The sequence below is a fragment of the Patagioenas fasciata genome, chromosome 2, assembly GCF_037038585.1.
Source record: "Patagioenas fasciata isolate bPatFas1 chromosome 2, bPatFas1.hap1, whole genome shotgun sequence".
NCBI lineage: Eukaryota > Metazoa > Chordata > Aves > Columbiformes > Columbidae > Patagioenas > Patagioenas fasciata.
The window spans coordinates 113,917,691-113,936,811 of NC_092521.1; positions in this window are offsets into that span (position 1 = coordinate 113,917,691).

Here is a 19,121-nt window from a genome sequence, read left to right on the forward strand (position 1 = left end):
ATTTAAATTTAGATTTCTGTTGTTTGGTTCAGGTGTTTTTTGCTATTGCTTGTTTTGAGGAGGCTGTTCGAGGTTGTTTTGGGAAGGTTCTTTAGGGTTGGCTGTTAAGAGTTTGCTTGTAGTGTTTTGGTGTAGGTATCTTGGTTCAGGTTGTTGAGGTTGTTGGAGACTGTTGTTTTGAGGCAGGTTGTTAGAGGCTGGTTCTTGAAGGCTGGCTGATTAAGGGTGGTTGGTTGAGGTTGGTTAGGTGAGGCGATTTTTGGCTGAGGTTATTGGATGTCTGTTGTGCTAGGTTGGAAATGAACGTTGGTTGTTTTAGGCGTAATGTTTGAAGTTGGTCTTGGTTAGGTTGTTTTCAGTGCTTGTTTGAGGTTGGCTTGTGGTGCTTGCTTTAGCTCGTTGGTATTTAGGTTGTTGAAGCAATGTAAGTTGTTTTTTTTCATTAGGTGGCTTAGGGAGGTTGGAGTATACATGCGTCTTTAAGTAAGTTAGTTGGAGAAATTTTGCTTTGTGTTGTTTGGTTTGGTCGAAGTGTTTCTGTTTAGCTTCCTTCAGTTTAGTTGGTTGAATTGGGTTTTGGTAGAGCAGAATAGTCAATGTTTTTTAAGTGTGTTTTAAGAGGGGTTACATTAGTTTTGGTGTTCTTGCGTTAGTTTCGCCTGGTTTAGGTTGTTAGGTTTACAGTTGTTGATGCAGTTTGGTCTAGGATATTGAGAGTTGTTTTTAAAAGCTGAATTGGTTTGGGTAGTTCGCTTTCCATAGTTTCCTTTGGTTTCGGTACTCTGCTATAGATAGGGGTTTTATAGGGTGACGTTTGTTGTTTTAGGAAGGTTCTTTTGCTTGAGGTAGGTTGTTTTGTTTGAGGCAAGTTGTGTGCAGCATGAGGCCCACTGTGGTAGAGCAGGAGCAGCAGGCACTGAGGCCAAAATGGTCCCAAGAAGCCTTGGCGAGGGGCCGTGCTAAAGTTCCCAGGCTTCCCAGAGTGCCCAAGTGCCTCTGACCTAATGGATCTTGGGGGCAAGAATCCTTACCGTGCCTGTCAGGACACCAGGGACTGCTTCAAATCACTGGCATCCCTGGCAATATCTCTATCTGCATCCTATTTCTTACCATTGCTGGCCCTGGCTCTGCAGGGGATGAAGACAGCGACCTCTGCAGTTCTCCTCCAGAAGTCATTCCCTTGCTCTTACCACTGCTGTTCAGCTCAGAAGGGTGTCCATCCAAAAGATGAATCTTGCAGCACAGATCCTCCAGCAGGCTCGTCCAGCCTCCAGTCTTCTCCTTCCTCACTCCCCGCCAAGGATTTCCACCAGCTTCTCAAGGGCTTCCTCGGGGATGTGTTGAGGCTGCCCCCGGGCCAGCTCTGGCAGTGGATGGGGGAGGCTGCTCCTTTTTATCCTGCACGGGGCATTGTGACCTCAGCGTTGCCGGGTGCTGGCATTGTGACATGGGGGTGACGGGGCACCTGTGTGCAGCCCCGCCCGCAGCAGCCCCGCCTGCCAGCCCCCTGCCCAGCATCCTACGGAGGAAGCCTTTGGGGTGCTGCCCCGAGACAGTCCCTGTGCTCAGGAGGCTTCATTGTCAAATGCTGATATAAATACCACTTGAGATCTGTTGAGGATCTGGCAGCTGTCAAGACACTTCTCCCTTTCAAAGAGATCCTGGCTGCATCTAACCAGCCATCTAACTGGTACAATCCATTTGGGGAAAATATTCAGAAGATACCATTTGTTTTGCGTGTTTTTGCGTGTGTTTTTTCTACTTTGATTTCTTGCATGCACATTTCTTACAATAATCGGACAATACAGTGCTCATTTCAAAACACATTCAGAGGAGAGCCACCCATCTCAACGTATGCCGGCGGAGCTAAGTGAGCCATGGGAATGGCAAGAGACTTGCCAGATGTGGGAACAAAACCTGTGCTTTGCTCATCAAGCGAGGTGGTGAGGCCACCTCTGGTGTGTCAGGTCTACTAGGAAGACGGATGCAGCTGCATCAAGGTAGACAGAAGTACATCCACCTCCTGAGATAGTCATGGATGGCATGCCTAGGTGCGTGGGGATTCATGAGTTTGAGCAGCGTTTGGGGGTGATATCTCACGGTATTGGATATCCCTTTGGTCAGTTGGGGTCAGCTCTCCTGGCTGTGTCTCCTCCCAGTTTCTGCTGCACCCCAAGCCTTTTTGCTGGTGGGGCAGTGCAAGAAGCAGAAAAGGCCTTGGCCCTGTGTCGGCACCGCTCAGCAATAACTAAAAGATACCTCTATTATCAACACTGGTTCCAGCACAAATCCAAAACATAGCCCCACAGTAGCTACTGTGAAGAAAATTAACTCTATCCCAGTCAAAACGAGTACACTGCTGTCCTGAAAGCAGTGAATTGGTGTTTCCCTTCAACTGACCTCAGAACGCATGATACGTTTCTGTTTTAGTTATTTTTTGCTTTTAACTCATTCTGTGAAGCAAGTTCACATGACTGGAATGTGGTCATGGATGGCTACGCCCTTTTCAGGAAAGACAGAGCAGCCAGGCGTGGTGGTGGAGTTGCTCTCTATGTGAGAGAGCAACTGCAATGTATTAAATTCTGCCCTGAAGCGGATGAGGAACGAATTGAGAGTGTATGGATCAGGATCAAGGGGCAGGCTGGCAGGGGTGATACGGTCTTAGTTGTCTATTATAGGCCACCAGATCAGGCTGAGGAAGTTGATGAGGCCTTCTATGCGCAGCTGAGAGCAGCCTCACAGTCACAGGCCCTGGTTGTTGTGAGTGATTTTAACTTCCCTGATGTTTGCTGGAAGGACCATTCAGCCAGCCAGCCACAGTCCAGGAGGTTCCTCCACTGCATTGCCGATAACTTCCTCATGCAGATGGTGGAGGAGCCGACTAGGAGAGGTGCACTGCTGGATCTCATCCTCACTAACAAAGAGGGTCTGGTCGAAGCAGCAAAGGTTGAGGGCTGTCTGGGTTGCAGTGACCACGAGATGGTGGAGTTCAGCATCTTGTGTGGCAGCAACAGAATAGCAAGTAGAATTGCAACCCTGGACTTTAGCAGGGCTAACTTTGGCCTTTTCAAGCAATTGCTGGGGGAAATCCCATGGGCAAGACTGCTTGAAGGAAAAGGGGCCCAAGAGAGCTGGATCGCATTCAGAGATTGCTTCTTCCATGCTCAGGATCAGAGCATCCCCACACGTAGGAAGTCGAGGAAGGGAGCCAGGAGGCCTGTGTGGTTGAACAGGGATCTGTTGGGTATGCTCAAGCAGAAGAGGAGAGTTTACAGGTCACGGAAGCAGGGGCTGGCCACTTGCGAGGAATATAAGGTTGCTGTTAGAGGATGTAGGAAGGCAGCTAGGATAGCCAAGGCCTCCTTAGAATTACAGCTGGCGAGAGGGGTCAAGGACAGCAAGAAGAACTTTTTCAAATACATAGCAGATAAAACTAATACCAGAGGCAATGTAGGCCCACTGATGAATGAGGTGGGTGCCCTGGTGGCAAAAGACACAGAGAAGGCAGAATTGCTGAATGCCTTCTTTGTCTCTGTCTACTCTGCTGGAGGCTGTCCTGGGGAACCCTGTACCCCTGAGACTCCGGATGAGGCCAGATCAATGGAGGAGTTTGCTTTAGTCGATGAGGACTGGGTTAGGGAGCAATTAAATGGTCTGGACATCCGTAAATCCATAGGTCCAGATGGGATGCATCCGCGGGTGCTGAGGGAGCTGGCTGAAGTCATTGCTGGACCGCTCTCCATCATTTTTGCCGAGTCTTGGGAAACGGGAGAGGTGCCCGAGGATTGGAGGAAAGCAAATGTCACTCCAGTCTTCAAAAAGGGCAAGAAGGAGGACTCGGGTAATTATAGACCGGTCAGCCTCACCTCTGTCCCTGGGCAAGTAATGGAACAGCTTATCCTCGCTGTCATCTCAAGGCATATCAGGGATAAGAGGGTCACTAGGGGCAGTCAGCATGGCTTTACCAAGGGTAAATCATGCTTGACCAACCTCATAGCCTTTTATGAGAATGTAACAAGGTGGATGGATGATGGCAGAGCGGTGGATGTGGTCTACCTTGACTTCAGTAAAGCCTTTGACACAGTCTCTCACAGCATCCTCACAGCTAAATTGAGGAGGTGTGGTCTAGACAACAGAGTAGTGAGGTGGGTTGCAAACTGGCTTAAAGAGAGAAGCCAGAGAGTGGTGGTCAATGGTGCGGAGTCCAGTTGGAGGCCAGTATCTAGTGGAGTGCCTCAGGGGTCAGTACTGGGGCCAATATTATTCAGTGTATTCATTAACGATTTAGACGGCAGAATTGAGTGTACTATCGGCAAGTTTGCTGATGACACTAAGCTGGGAGGAGTGGCTGACACGCCAGAAGGCTGTGCTGCCATCCAGCGGGACCTGGACAGGCTGGAGAGTTGGGCGGGAAATAACCTGATGAAATTTAACAAGGGAAAGTGTAGAGTCCTGCATCTGGGCAGGAACAACCCCAGGTTCCAGTATAGGTTGGGAAATTACGTATTAGAGAGCAGTGTAGGGGAAAGGGACCTGGGGGTCCTGGTGGACAACAGGATGACCATGAGCCAGCACTGTGCCCTTGTGGCCAGGAAGGCTAATGGCATCCTCGGGTGTATTACAAGGGGGCTGGTCAGTAGATCGAGAGAGGTCCTCCTTCCCCTCTACTCTGTCCTGGTGAGACCCCATCTGGAATATTGTGTCCAGTTCTGGGCCCCTCAGTTCAAGAAGGACAGGGAACTGCTGGAGAGGGTCCAGCGTAGGGCAACAAAGATGATTAAGGGAGTGGAGCATCTCCCTTATGAAGAAAGGCTGCGGGAGCTGGGTCTCTTTAGTTTGGAGAAGAGGAGACTGAGGGGTGACCTTATTAGTGTTTATAAATATATAAAGGGTGAGTGCCACGAGGATGGAGCCAGGCTTTCCTCAGTGGCAAACAATGACAGGACAAGGGGTAATGGGCTCAAGCTGGAACACAAGAGGTTCCACTTCAATTTGAGAAAGAACTTCTTCTCAGTGAGGGTGACAGAGCACTGGAACAGCCTGCCCAGGGAGGCTGTGGAGTCTCCTTCCCTGGAGACATTCAAAGCCCGCCTGGACACCTTCCTGTGTGACCTCACCTAGGCGTTCCTGCTCCAGCAGGGGGATTGGACTAGACGATCTTTTGAGGTCCCTTCCAATCCCAAACATGCTGTGATACTGTGATACTGTGATACTGTGAAAGTGTTGGAATGTATATTTTCTACCTTATATTTCATTTGGATGTTAAGAACTTGATACTTTTGTGTGGAAAGGGAGATTTTTTTGAAAGTATTTAAAGCTCTTGTAATAAAACCGCATTGTGCGTGTTCACGCAGAAATGCTTATCACACTTGGTAATTCTTAAGTTTTAAGCAAAATCAGGAAAGAAGCATTCAGACACAATAACAAGGTGAGTTGTTTCTGCCAGTTGCATTTGTTCTTCATTTCTTTGACCATCTGCACAAATGTGCAAGAAGGAAGTGCAAAGTGCAGTTGTTTTGAAAGTCTTTTGTGCTCATCCAGTTGAGCTGCGTTCCCCTGGTGAAATAACTCCACATCTCCGACACTAGTGAGGATCAAGGATCAAGCCCTCGCTCTGAAGCAAGACATACTCCTCAACTGAATGCTTGCAAATCCTTCTGAGTTGAGAAATAAATGTTCCTATCCTATGGAATTGTTTTCCTTCTGGTACTCATTTCTAGAAATTCCTGAGTAGTTTCCCGTGTAAAAAAACATACTAAAATACAAGAACCTGAGAACAACAGTGCTCCATCAGAGGGAAGGTCCATCCGGCCCAATATCCTTTCTCCAAAGTGGCCAGTCATCAATGTCTACAGCAGAGCACATGAGCAGAGCCAGTCTACTTCTGCCAGGGTCTTGGGGGTGCTCCTAGGCCTCAGTGGCTGGGACCAGGCTCCCCTGGGACCCCCACCCACTGCCACCGTCTCCTGCCAAGGGCCCAGGGGACGTGGCTCCCTGCCTGAGAATGTTCTTGGTGTGTGTGCCTGTCCCGTCTCTGCCCTGTCCCTTGCTGGGCCTGGGCCCTGCCCTGCCCTGCAGAGAGCTGCTCTCCTGAATGGAGCCCTCAGGGCTCGGTCAGGGCTTGTCATGCAGAACTGCAGGCACAACAGGGCAGAATTCTTCTCTTCTATATGCTGACAATGAGCCCAATAACCATGAGACGATTTGTCTGAAATGCCAGGGGGTCTTAGCTCCGTAAACACTTTCTAGTACACAAACCACAAATGATACAAGTCAAAACAAGATTTTATTTTAGGTTCTTTTATGTCATGTACTGACTCTGTTTACAGAGCCGATCCTCACAAGCATTAACACAAGCTCGTGTAGCCAGGAGCAGGCTGATGCATTCTTCAGTTCAGCTTGAAGAAACATCCCTTGCAGTCTGGCAAAGGCAAGTTACAGAACTGCAAGAGCAGCAGCAGGAAGAGAGACCAAGCTGTCCCTGGTTCCTGAAGAGGGAGAGTGAGAGGTATGAGGATCAGGAGTGACCATGCACAGAAGAAGAAGAAAAGAAGAAGAAAAGAAGCAGAAAAGAAGAAGAAAAGAAGAAGAAAAAGTAGGAAAGGAGAAGAAAGGAAGAAGAAAGGAAGAATAAGAAGAGAAGAAGAGGAGGAGAAGAAAAGAAGAAAAGAAGAAGAAAGGAAGAAGTAGTAATTGTATTAGTGCCTGAGCGACATAGTGTTCCACACTGGGAGGGCTGAAAATGGCAGATGCAGATGGCGTAGCAAGCCAGGAGACCTTCCAAGCACAGGCTGTTTTGCAGCAGCCAGAGCCCTTGGGGATATGGAATCCAGGGAAAAGAAAAGCTGGCCCCTGCTGCAAAGTTAACTCTGGGTAACACAGCCTGAGAGAGCCAGGGGCTGTGCTCAATGCTACGCAGCACAAGAAGTAACTCGTAGGAGCACCCTTGGGACCCACCCTGGAACTCCAAGAAGCTTTCTCCCCCCAGCTGCAGGGCAGGAAGGCCATCTTCCTGATGCTTGAGCAGCAGGCAGGAACCGAGCCAAAGGAACTGAGGAGCTCTGCAAAGTGGTCATGCTCAATGCTGCAGAGGAAGGCGAAAAACCCCCGGGGACCAGGGCCAATCTGCCTCGGGGGAAAATTCCTTCCTGACCCCAATGCTGGCGATCGGCTGTTCCCTGAGCATGTGAGCCAGACCTGGCTCCTTGTCCCACAGGCTGGTCATGCCTCCCAGGAGCTGCTCAAGCCCTATCCTCCCTTGACTTGAAGCCAGATCAGGGGCTTCCAAGAAAGCAAAAGCGCCTCTGGCCAGATTGACCTCGGGGGCAAGAATCCTTCCCATGCCTGTCAGGGCAGGAGGGGCTGCTCCAATTCGCTGAGACCCCTGGCAACATCTCTGTATCCTACTTCTTACCGCTACTGCCCCTGGCTCTGCGGGGGATGAAGACAGCGAGTTCCACAGCGCTCCTCCACAAGTCGTTCCTTTGCTCTTACCTCTGCTGTCCAGCTGAGAAGACCCGATAGATAGCCTTGGGCACCTCTAGGGGCTGGTGGTTCTAATCTGCTGAGGGGCTGTCCCTGCTGCTCAAAGGCAATGCACTGGGCACAGCTGCCAGGTGTCCCTGACACCTCTTTTGCCATTCCGACTGTTTGTCTACTGTTTGTGGATTCTTTAGGGATTGTTGTTGAAGGTTCTTCCTCAAGGTTGCAGGTTGCTTGTTGAGGGTTTCTTGTTTCAGGCTTGTTTGGTTTAGGTTGGTTGTTTCAGGTTGGTTGGTAGAGGCTGCTTTGCTGTAGGTTGGTCAAGGCTGTTTGTTCTAGGCTGGTCTTTTGGTTTAGCTTAGTTGAGGCCGGTTGGCTGAGACTGATTGTTTGGCTTGTTGAGGCTCATGGTTTCCGGATAGTTGTTTCTGGTTGCTTTTTTTACTTTGGAATAGGTTGTTTCTAGGTTGTTTGTCGGTTGCTTGTTTCTACCTTGTTTGAAGCTCTTTGTTTTGAGGGTTGATTGACGTTGGTTGCTTTAGCTGGCTTTCTCTGAGTTGTTTGAGGGTGTTTTGTTGAGGCTGCTTGTTTGCAGGTTGTGTGCTTGTAGGCCATTTAAGCTTGGTTGGTTTGGGGCTGTTTCAGCTGGCTTTAGCTCGGTTGGTTTAGCTTGGTTGCATTGGTTAGTTGGTGGCTTGAGGTGGTTTTGGTGTCATTTGAATTTAGATTTCTCTTGTTTGGTTCAGGTGATTTTTGGTATTGCTTCTTTTGGAGAAACCGGTCAATGGTTTTTTAGGAAGCTTCTTTAGGGTTGGCTGTTAGAGTTTGGTTTTAGTGTTTTGGTCTAGATATCTTGGTTCAGGTTGTTGAGCTTTTTGGAGGCTGTTGTTTTGAGGCAGGTTGTTAGAGGCTGGGTCTTGAAGGCTGGTTGGTTAAGGGTAACTGGTTTAGGTGGGTAAATTGGGTGAGATGACTTTTGGCTGAGATTGTTTGATATCTGTTGAGCTCGGTTGTTAAAGAAGGGTGATGGTTTTAGGTGGAATGTTTGATGTTGGTTTTGGTTCAGGTTGTTTTTGGTGTTTGTTTGAGGTTGGCTTAGGGTGCTTGTTTTGGGTCATTGGTATTTAGGTCGTTGAAGCAATGTAAATTGGTTCTTTTCATTAGGTGGCTTAGGGAGGTTGGTGTATCTATCAGTCTTTAGGTAAGTGAGTTGAAGTAGTTTTGCTTTGCATAGTTTGGTTTGGTTGAAGCGCTTCTGTTTAGCTTGGTTTACCTTGGTTTCTCGAATTGGTTTTGCATAGTGCAAATTAGCTAGGGTTTTTTAGTTTGTTTTAAAAGGATTTACTTTAGATTGGGTTGTTTTGCGTTCATTTAACCTGGTTTAGGTTGCTTGGTATACTTTGGTTGATGCTGTTTGTTTCAGGATTTTTAAGGTTGTTTGTTCTAGTTCAGCTGGTTTGGGTAGGTTGCTTTCCATAGTTTGCTCTGGTTTTGGTTCTCTGGTTTAGGTAGGGATTTTGAGGATGACGTTGGTTGTTTTAGGAAAGTTGTTTGCTTGTGGTAGGTTGTTTTCTTTGAGGGGGGTTGTGCGGAGCATGAGGCCCACTTTGGTAGAGCAGGAGCAGCAGGCCCTGAGGTTTGAGATTTTGGTGCTTGAGCTTTAGGTTTAGGTTGGTTGAGGCTGCTTGCTCTGCTGGTTGTGGCTGCTTTCCATACGGTTGTTTTCAGTTGTTTTTTATACTTTGTGATAGGTTGCTTCTAGGTTGTTTGCAGGTTGGTTGTTTCTACCTTGTTTGAAGCTCCTTGTTTTGAGGGTTGATTGACGTTGGTTGCTTTAGCTGGCTTTCCCTGAGTTGTTTGAGGGTGTTTTGTTGAGGCTGCTTGTTTGCAGGTTGTGTGCTTGTAGGCCACTTAAGCTTGGTTGGATTCGGGCTGTTTTGAGGAGGCTGGTTGGTGTTGTTTTAGGAAGGTTCTTCAGAGGGTTGGTTGTTCGATTTTGGTTTTAGTATTTTGGTCTAGATATGTCAGTTCAGGTTGCTGAGGTTGTTGGATGGTGCTGCTTTGATGCAGGTGGTTAGTGGCTGGTTCTTGAAGGCCGGTTGGTTAAGGGTGGCTGGTTGAGGTTGGTTAGGTGAGGTGATCTTTGGCTGAGGTTGTTGGATGTCTGTTGTGCTAGGTTGGTAATGAAGGTTGGTTGTTTTAGGTGCAATGTTTGAAGTTGGTCTTGGTTAGGATGTTTCCAGTGTTTAGCCTGAGGTTGGCTTAGGGAGTTTGGTTTAGGTTGTTTCAGTTTAGGTCATTGGATTTAGATTGTTTAGGTGGTTTAGGTGTTTTATGTTGGTTCTCCTTGGTAGGTGGCTTAGGTAGGCTAGAGTGTACATGTGTCTTTAGGTAAGACAGTTGAAGCAGATTTGCTTTCTGTTGTCTAGGTGAGCTGAAAAGTGACTGTTTAGCTTGGTTTAGCTTGGTTGGTTGAATTGGTTTTGGCTTGGAGTTGTTTAGGTTGGTTGAAATCTTTCTGTTTAGCTTGCTTGGTTGAGTTGGTTATGGATAGGGCAGAATAGCTAGTAGTTTTTAGGTTTGTTTTAAGAGGGGTCACTTTAGCTTGAGTTGGTAGGCATTAGTTTAGCCTGATGTAGGTTGTTTGGTTTACTTTGGTTGGTGCTGTTTGGTTTAGGATTGTTTAGGTTGTTGTAGTTCAGTTGGTTTGGGCAGGTCGACATCCATAGTTTGCTTTGGTGACGGTTCTCTGGTTCGGGTAGGGATTATTTTGGATTACGTTGGTTGTTTTAGGTAGGTTCTTTTGCTTGACGAAGGTTGATTTGTTTGAGGGGTTTCAGTGGGGCTCGAGACCCACTTTGGTAGAGTAGGAGCAGCAGGCACTGAGGCCAACATGGCCCCAAGAAGGCCTGGCAAGGGGCCGTGCTCAACACTGCAGAGGAAGGAAGCAAGCCCCTGGAGGCACTTGCTGGCCCACCTGGGGAAAAAAGCCTTGGTGCTTGCCAGCTGCAGGGTACAAGAGGTCATCTTGCTGATGCTTGAGCAGGTTTGAGATTTTGATGCTTGAGCTTTTGATTTAGCTTAGTTGAGGCTGCTTGCTTGGCTGGTTGAGGCTTGTTTCCACACGGTTGGTTTTGGTTGCTTGTTATACTTTGTAATAGGTTGTTTCTAGGTTATTTGTAGGTTGGTTATTTCTACCTTGTTTGAAGCTCTTTGTTTTGAGTGTTGTTTGACGTTTGTTGCTTTAGCTGGATTTCTCTGAGTTGTTTGAGGGTGTTTTTCTGAGGCTGCTTGTTTGCAGGTTGTGTGCTTGTAGGCCATTTGGGCTTGGTTGGTTTGGGGCTGTTTCAGTTGGCTTTAGGATGGTTGGTTTAGGTTGGTTGGTTTAGCTTGATTGCAGTCAGTTAGTTGGTGGTTTGAGGTGGTTTGGTGTCATTTAAATTTAGATTTCTGTTGTTTGGTTCAGGTGTTTTTTGCTATTGCTTGTTTTGAGGAGGCTGTTCGAGGTTGTTTTGGGAAGGTTCTTTAGGGTTGGCTGTTAAGAGTTTGCTTGTAGTGTTTTGGTGTAGGTATCTTGGTTCAGGTTGTTGAGGTTGTTGGAGACTGTTGTTTTGAGGCAGGTTGTTAGAGGCTGGTTCTTGAAGGCTGGCTGATTAAGGGTGGTTGGTTGAGGTTGGTTAGGTGAGGCGATTTTTGGCTGAGGTTATTGGATGTCTGTTGTGCTAGGTTGGTAATGAACGTTGGTTGTTTTAGGCGTAATGTTTGAAGTTGGTCTTGGTTAGGTTGTTTTCAGTGCTTGTTTGAGGTTGGCTTGTGGTGCTTGCTTTAGCTCGTTGGTATTTAGGTTGTTGAAGCAATGTAAGTTGTTTTTTTTCATTAGGTGGCTTAGGGAGGTTGGAGTATACATGCGTCTTTAAGTAAGTTAGTTGGAGAAATTTTGCTTTGTGTTGTTTGGTTTGGTCGAAGTGTTTCTGTTTAGCTTCCTTCAGTTTAGTTGGTTGAATTGGGTTTTGGTAGAGCAGAATAGTCAATGTTTTTTAAGTGTGTTTTAAGAGGGGTTACATTAGTTTTGGTGTTCTTGCGTTAGTTTCGCCTGGTTTAGGTTGTTAGGTTTACAGTTGTTGATGCAGTTTGGTCTAGGATATTGAGAGTTGTTTTTAAAAGCTGAATTGGTTTGGGTAGTTCGCTTTCCATAGTTTCCTTTGGTTTCGGTACTCTGCTATAGATAGGGGTTTTATAGGGTGACGTTTGTTGTTTTAGGAAGGTTCTTTTGCTTGAGGTAGGTTGTTTTGTTTGAGGCAAGTTGTGTGCAGCATGAGGCCCACTGTGGTAGAGCAGGAGCAGCAGGCACTGAGGCCAAAATGGTCCCAAGAAGCCTTGGCGAGGGGCCGTGCTAAAGTTCCCAGGCTTCCCAGAGTGCCCAAGTGCCTCTGACCTAATGGATCTTGGGGGCAAGAATCCTTACCGTGCCTGTCAGGACACCAGGGACTGCTTCAAATCACTGGGATCCCTGGCAATATCTCTATCTGCATCCTATTTCTTACCATTGCTGGCCCTGGCTCTGCAGGGGATGAAGACAGTGACCTCTGCAGTTCTCCTCCAGAAGTCATTCCCTTGCTCTTACCACTGCTGTTCAGCTCAGAAGGGTGTCCATCCAAAAGATGAATCTTGCAGCACAGATCCTCCAGCAGGCTCGTCCAGCCTCCAGTCTTCTCCTTCCTCACTACCCGCCAAGGATTTCCACCAGCTTCTCAAGGGCTTCCTCGGGGATGTGTTGAGGCTGCCCCCGGGCCAGCTCTGGCAGTGGATGGGGGAGGCTGCTCCTTTTTATCCTGCACGGGGCATTGTGACCTCAGCGTTGCCGGGTGCTGGCATTGTGACATGGGGGTGACGGGGCACCTGTGTGCAGCCCCGCCCGCAGCAGCCCCGCCTGCCAGCCCCCTGCCCAGCATCCTACGGAGGAAGCCTTTGGGGTGCTGCCCCGAGACAGTCCCTGTGCTCAGGAGGCTTCATTGTCAAATGCTGATATAAATACCACTTGAGATCTGTTGAGGATCTGGCAGCTGTCAAGACACTTCTCCCTTTCAAAGAGATCCTGGCTGCATCTAACCAGCCATCTAACTGGTACAATCCATTTGGGGAAAATATTCAGAAGATACCATTTGTTTTGCGTGTTTTTGCGTGTGTTTTTTCTACTTTGATTTCTTGCATGCACATTTCTTACAATAATCGGACAATACAGTGCTCATTTCAAAACACATTCAGAGGAGAGCCACCCATCTCAACGTATGCCGGCGGAGCTAAGTGAGCCATGGGAATGGCAAGAGACTTGCCAGATGTGGGAACAAAACCTGTGCTTTGCTCATCAAGCGAGGTGGTGAGGCCACCTCTGGTGTGTCAGGTCTACTAGGAAGACGGATGCAGCTGCATCAAGGTAGACAGAAGTACATCCACCTCCTGAGATAGTCATGGATGGCATGCCTAGGTGCGTGGGGATTCATGAGTTTGAGCAGCGTTTGGGGGTGATATCTCACGGTATTGGATATCCCTTTGGTCAGTTGGGGTCAGCTCTCCTGGCTGTGTCTCCTCCCAGTTTCTGCTGCACCCCAAGCCTTTTTGCTGGTGGGGCAGTGCAAGAAGCAGAAAAGGCCTTGGCCCTGTGTCGGCACCGCTCAGCAATAACTAAAAGATACCTCTATTATCAACACTGGTTCCAGCACAAATCCAAAACATAGCCCCACAGTAGCTACTGTGAAGAAAATTAACTCTATCCCAGTCAAAACGAGTACACTGCTGTCCTGAAAGCAGTGAATTGGTGTTTCCCTTCAACTGACCTCAGAACGCATGATACGTTTCTGTTTTAGTTATTTTTTGCTTTTAACTCATTCTGTGAAGCAAGTTCACATGACTGGAATGTGGTCATGGATGGCTACGCCCTTTTCAGGAAAGACAGACCAGCCAGGCGTGGTGGTGGAGTTGCTCTCTATGTGAGAGAGCAACTGCAATGTATTAAATTCTGCCCTGAAGCGGATGAGGAACGAATTGAGAGTGTATGGATCAGGATCAAGGGGCAGGCTGGCAGGGGTGATACGGTCTTAGTTGTCTATTATAGGCCACCAGATCAGGCTGAGGAAGTTGATGAGGCCTTCTATGCGCAGCTGAGAGCAGCCTCACAGTCACAGGCCCTGGTTGTTGTGAGTGATTTTAACTTCCCTGATGTTTGCTGGAAGGACCATTCAGCCAGCCAGCCACAGTCCAGGAGGTTCCTCCACTGCATTGCCGATAACTTCCTCATGCAGATGGTGGAGGAGCCGACTAGGAGAGGTGCACTGCTGGATCTCATCCTCACTAACAAAGAGGGTCTGGTCGAAGCAGCAAAGGTTGAGGGCTGTCTGGGTTGCAGTGACCACGAGATGGTGGAGTTCAGCATCTTGTGTGGCAGCAACAGAATAGCAAGTAGAATTGCAACCCTGGACTTTAGCAGGGCTAACTTTGGCCTTTTCAAGCAATTGCTGGGGGAAATCCCATGGGCAAGACTGCTTGAAGGAAAAGGGGCCCAAGAGAGCTGGATCGCATTCAGAGATTGCTTCTTCCATGCTCAGGATCAGAGCATCCCCACACGTAGGAAGTCGAGGAAGGGAGCCAGGAGGCCTGTGTGGTTGAACAGGGATCTGTTGGGTATGCTCAAGCAGAAGAGGAGAGTTTACAGGTCACGGAAGCAGGGGCTGGCCACTTGCGAGGAATATAAGGTTGCTGTTAGAGGATGTAGGAAGGCAGCTAGGATAGCCAAGGCCTCCTTAGAATTACAGCTGGCGAGAGGGGTCAAGGACAGCAAGAAGAACTTTTTCAAATACATAGCAGATAAAACTAATACCAGAGGCAATGTAGGCCCACTGATGAATGAGGTGGGTGCCCTGGTGGCAAAAGACACAGAGAAGGCAGAATTGCTGAATGCCTTCTTTGTCTCTGTCTACTCTGCTGGAGGCTGTCCTGGGGAACCCTGTACCCCTGAGACTCCGGATGAGGCCAGATCAATGGAGGAGTTTGCTTTAGTCGATGAGGACTGGGTTAGGGAGCAATTAAATGGTCTGGACATCCGTAAATCCATAGGTCCAGATGGGATGCATCCGCGGGTGCTGAGGGAGCTGGCTGAAGTCATTGCTGGACCGCTCTCCATCATTTTTGCCGAGTCTTGGGAAACGGGAGAGGTGCCCGAGGATTGGAGGAAAGCAAATGTCACTCCAGTCTTCAAAAAGGGCAAGAAGGAGGACTCGGGTAATTATAGACCGGTCAGCCTCACCTCTGTCCCTGGGCAAGTAATGGAACAGCTTATCCTCGCTGTCATCTCAAGGCATATCAGGGATAAGAGGGTCACTAGGGGCAGTCAGCATGGCTTTACCAAGGGTAAATCATGCTTGACCAACCTCATAGCCTTTTATGAGAATGTAACAAGGTGGATGGATGATGGCAGAGCGGTGGATGTGGTCTACCTTGACTTCAGTAAAGCCTTTGACACAGTCTCTCACAGCATCCTCACAGCTAAATTGAGGAGGTGTGGTCTAGACAACAGAGTAGTGAGGTGGGTTGCAAACTGGCTTAAAGAGAGAAGCCAGAGAGTGGTGGTCAATGGTGCGGAGTCCAGTTGGAGGCCAGTATCTAGTGGAGTGCCTCAGGGGTCAGTACTGGGGCCAATATTATTCAGTGTATTCATTAACGATTTAGACGGCAGAATTGAGTGTACTATCGGCAAGTTTGCTGATGACACTAAGCTGGGAGGAGTGGCTGACACGCCAGAAGGCTGTGCTGCCATCCAGCGGGACCTGGACAGGCTGGAGAGTTGGGCGGGAAATAACCTGATGAAATTTAACAAGGGAAAGTGTAGAGTCCTGCATCTGGGCAGGAACAACCCCAGGTTCCAGTATAGGTTGGGAAATTACGTATTAGAGAGCAGTGTAGGGGAAAGGGACCTGGGGGTCCTGGTGGACAACAGGATGACCATGAGCCAGCACTGTGCCCTTGTGGCCAGGAAGGCTAATGGCATCCTCGGGTGTATTACAAGGGGGCTGGTCAGTAGATCGAGAGAGGTCCTCCTTCCCCTCTACTCTGTCCTGGTGAGACCCCATCTGGAATATTGTGTCCAGTTCTGGGCCCCTCAGTTCAAGAAGGACAGGGAACTGCTGGAGAGGGTCCAGCGTAGGGCAACAAAGATGATTAAGGGAGTGGAGCATCTCCCTTATGAAGAAAGGCTGCGGGAGCTGGGTCTCTTTAGTTTGGAGAAGAGGAGACTGAGGGGTGACCTTATTAGTGTTTATAAATATATAAAGGGTGAGTGCCACGAGGATGGAGCCAGGCTTTCCTCAGTGGCAAACAATGACAGGACAAGGGGTAATGGGCTCAAGCTGGAACACAAGAGGTTCCACTTCAATTTGAGAAAGAACTTCTTCTCAGTGAGGGTGACAGAGCACTGGAACAGCCTGCCCAGGGAGGCTGTGGAGTCTCCTTCCCTGGAGACATTCAAAGCCCGCCTGGACACCTTCCTGTGTGACCTCACCTAGGCGTTCCTGCTTCAGCAGGGGGATTGGACTAGACGATCTTTTGAGGTCCCTTCCAATCCCAAACATGCTGTGATACTGTGATACTGTGATACTGTGAAAGTGTTGGAATGTATATTTTCTACCTTATATTTCATTTGGATGTTAAGAACTTGATACTTTTGTGTGGAAAGGGAGATTTTTTTGAAAGTATTTAAAGCTCTTGTAATAAAACCGCATTGTGCGTGTTCACGCAGAAATGCTTATCACACTTGGTAATTCTTAAGTTTTAAGCAAAATCAGGAAAGAAGCATTCAGACACAATAACAAGGTGAGTTGTTTCTGCCAGTTGCATTTGTTCTTCATTTCTTTGACCATCTGCACAAATGTGCAAGAAGGAAGTGCAAAGTGCAGTTGTTTTGAAAGTCTTTTGTGCTCATCCAGTTGAGCTGCGTTCCCCTGGTGAAATAACTCCACATCTCCGACACTAGTGAGGATCAAGGATCAAGCCCTCGCTCTGAAGCAAGACATACTCCTCAACTGAATGCTTGCAAATCCTTCTGAGTTGAGAAATAAATGTTCCTATCCTATGGAATTGTTTTCCTTCTGGTACTCATTTCTAGAAATTCCTGAGTAGTTTCCCGTGTAAAAAAACATACTAAAATACAAGAACCTGAGAACAACAGTGCTCCATCAGAGGGAAGGTCCATCCGGCCCAATATCCTTTCTCCAAAGTGGCCAGTCATCAATGTCTACAGCAGAGCACATGAGCAGAGCCAGTCTACTTCTGCCAGGGTCTTGGGGGTGCTCCTAGGCCTCAGTGGCTGGGACCAGGCTCCCCTGGGACCCCCACCCACCGCCACCGTCTCCTGCCAAGGGCCCAGGGGACGTGGCTCCCTGCCTGAGAATGTTGTCGGTGTGTGTGCCCGTCCCGTCTCTGCCCTGTCCCTTGCTGGGCCTGGGCCCTGCCCTGCCCTGCAGAGAGCTGCTCTCCTGAATGGAGCCCTCAGGGCTCGGTCAGGGCTTGTCATGCAGAACTGCAGGCACAACAGAGCAGAATTCTTCTCTTCTATATGCTGACAATGAGCCCAATAACCATGAGACGATTTGTCTGAAATGCCAGGGGGTCTTAGCTCCGTAAACACTTTCTAGTACACAAACCACTAATGATACAAGTCAAAACAGGATTTTATTTTAGGTTCTTTTATGTCATGTACTGACTCTGTTTACAGAGCCGATGCTCACAAGCATCAACACAAGCTCGTGTAGCCAGCAGCAGGCTGATGCATTCTTCAGTTCAGCTTGAAGAAACATCCCTTGCAGTCTGGCAAAGGCAAGTTACAGAACTGCAAGAGCAGCAGCAGGAAGAGAGACCAAGCTGTCCCTGGTTCCTGAAGAGGGAGAGTGAGAGGTATGAGGATCAGGAGTGACCATGCACAGAAGAAGAAGAAAAGAAGAAGAAAAGAAGCAGAAAAGAAGAAGAAAAGAAGAAGAAAAAGTAGGAAAGGAGAAGAAAGGAAGAAGAAAGGAAGAATAAGAAGAGAAGAAGAGGAGGAGAAGAAAAGAAGAAAAGAAGAAGAAAGGAAGAAGTAGTAGTTGTATTAGTGCCTGAGCGACATAGTGTTCCACACTGGGAGGGCTGAAAATGGCAGATGCAGATGGCGTAGCAAGCCAGGAGACCTTCCAAGCACAGGCTGTTTTGCAGCAGCCAGAGCCCTTGGGGATATGGAATCCAGGGAAAAGAAAAGCTGGCCCCTGCTGCAAAGTTAACTCTGGGTAACACAGCCTGAGAGAGCCAGGGGCTGTGCTCAATGCTACGCAGCACAAGAAGTAACTCGTAGGAGCACCCTTGGGACCCACCCTGGAACTCCAAGAAGCTTTCTCCCCCCAGCTGCAGGGCAGGAAGGCCATCTTCCTGATGCTTGAGCAGCAGGCAGGAACCGAGCCAAAGGAACTGAGGAGCTCTGCAAAGTGGTCATGCTCAATGCTGCAGAGGAAGGCGAAAAACCCCCGGGGACCAGGGCCAATCTGCCTCGGGGGAAAATTCCTTCCTGACCCCAATGCTGGCGATCGGCTGTTCCCTGAGCATGTGAGCCAGACCTGGCTCCTTGTCCCACAGGCTGGTCATGCCTCCCAGGAGCTGCTCAAGCCCTATCCTCCCTTGACTTGAAGCCAGATCAGGGGCTTCCAAGAAAGCAAAAGCGCCTCTGGCCAGATTGACCTCGGGGGCAAGAATCCTTCCCATGCCTGTCAGGGCAGGAGGGGCTGCTCCAATTCGCTGAGACCCCTGGCAACATCTCTGTATCCTACTTCTTACCGCTACTGCCCCTGGCTCTGCGGGGGATGAAGACAGCGAGTTCCACAGCGCTCCTCCACAAGTCGTTCCTTTGCTCTTACCTCTGCTGTCCAGCTGAGAAGACCCGATAGATAGCCTTGGGCACCTCTAGGGGCTGGTGGTTCTAATCTGCTGAGGGGCTGTCCCTGCTGCTCAAAGGCAATGCACTGGGCACAGCTGCCAGGTGTCCCTGACACCTCTTTTGCCATTCCGACTGTTTGTCTACTGTTTGTGGATTCTTTAGGGATTGTTGTTGAAGGTTCTTCCTCAAGGTTGCAGGTTGCTTGTTGAGGGTTTCTTGTTTCAGGCTTGTTTGGTTTAGGTTGGTTGTTTCAGGTTGGTTGGTAGAGGCTGCTTTGCTGTAGGTTGGTCAAGGCTGTTTGTTCTAGGCTGGTCTTTTGGTTTAGCTTAGTTGAGGCCGGTTGGCTGAGACTGATTGTTTGGCTTGTTGAGGCTCATGGTTTCCGGATAGTTGTTTCTGGTTGCTTTTTTTACTTTGGAATAGGTTGTTTCTAGGTTGTTTGTCGGTTGCTTGTTTCTACCTTGTTTGAAGCTCTTTGTTTTGAGGGTTGATTGACGTTGGTTGCTTTAGCTGGCTTTCTCTGAGTTGTTTGAGGGTGTTTTGTTGAGGCTGCTTGTTTGCAGGTTGTGTGCTTGTAGGCCATTTAAGCATGGTTGGATTCGGGCTGTGTCAGTTGGCATTAGGTTGATTGTTTTAGGTTCCTTGCTTTAGGTTTCTTGGTTTAGCTTCTTAGGTGTGTTAGGCTTGTTAG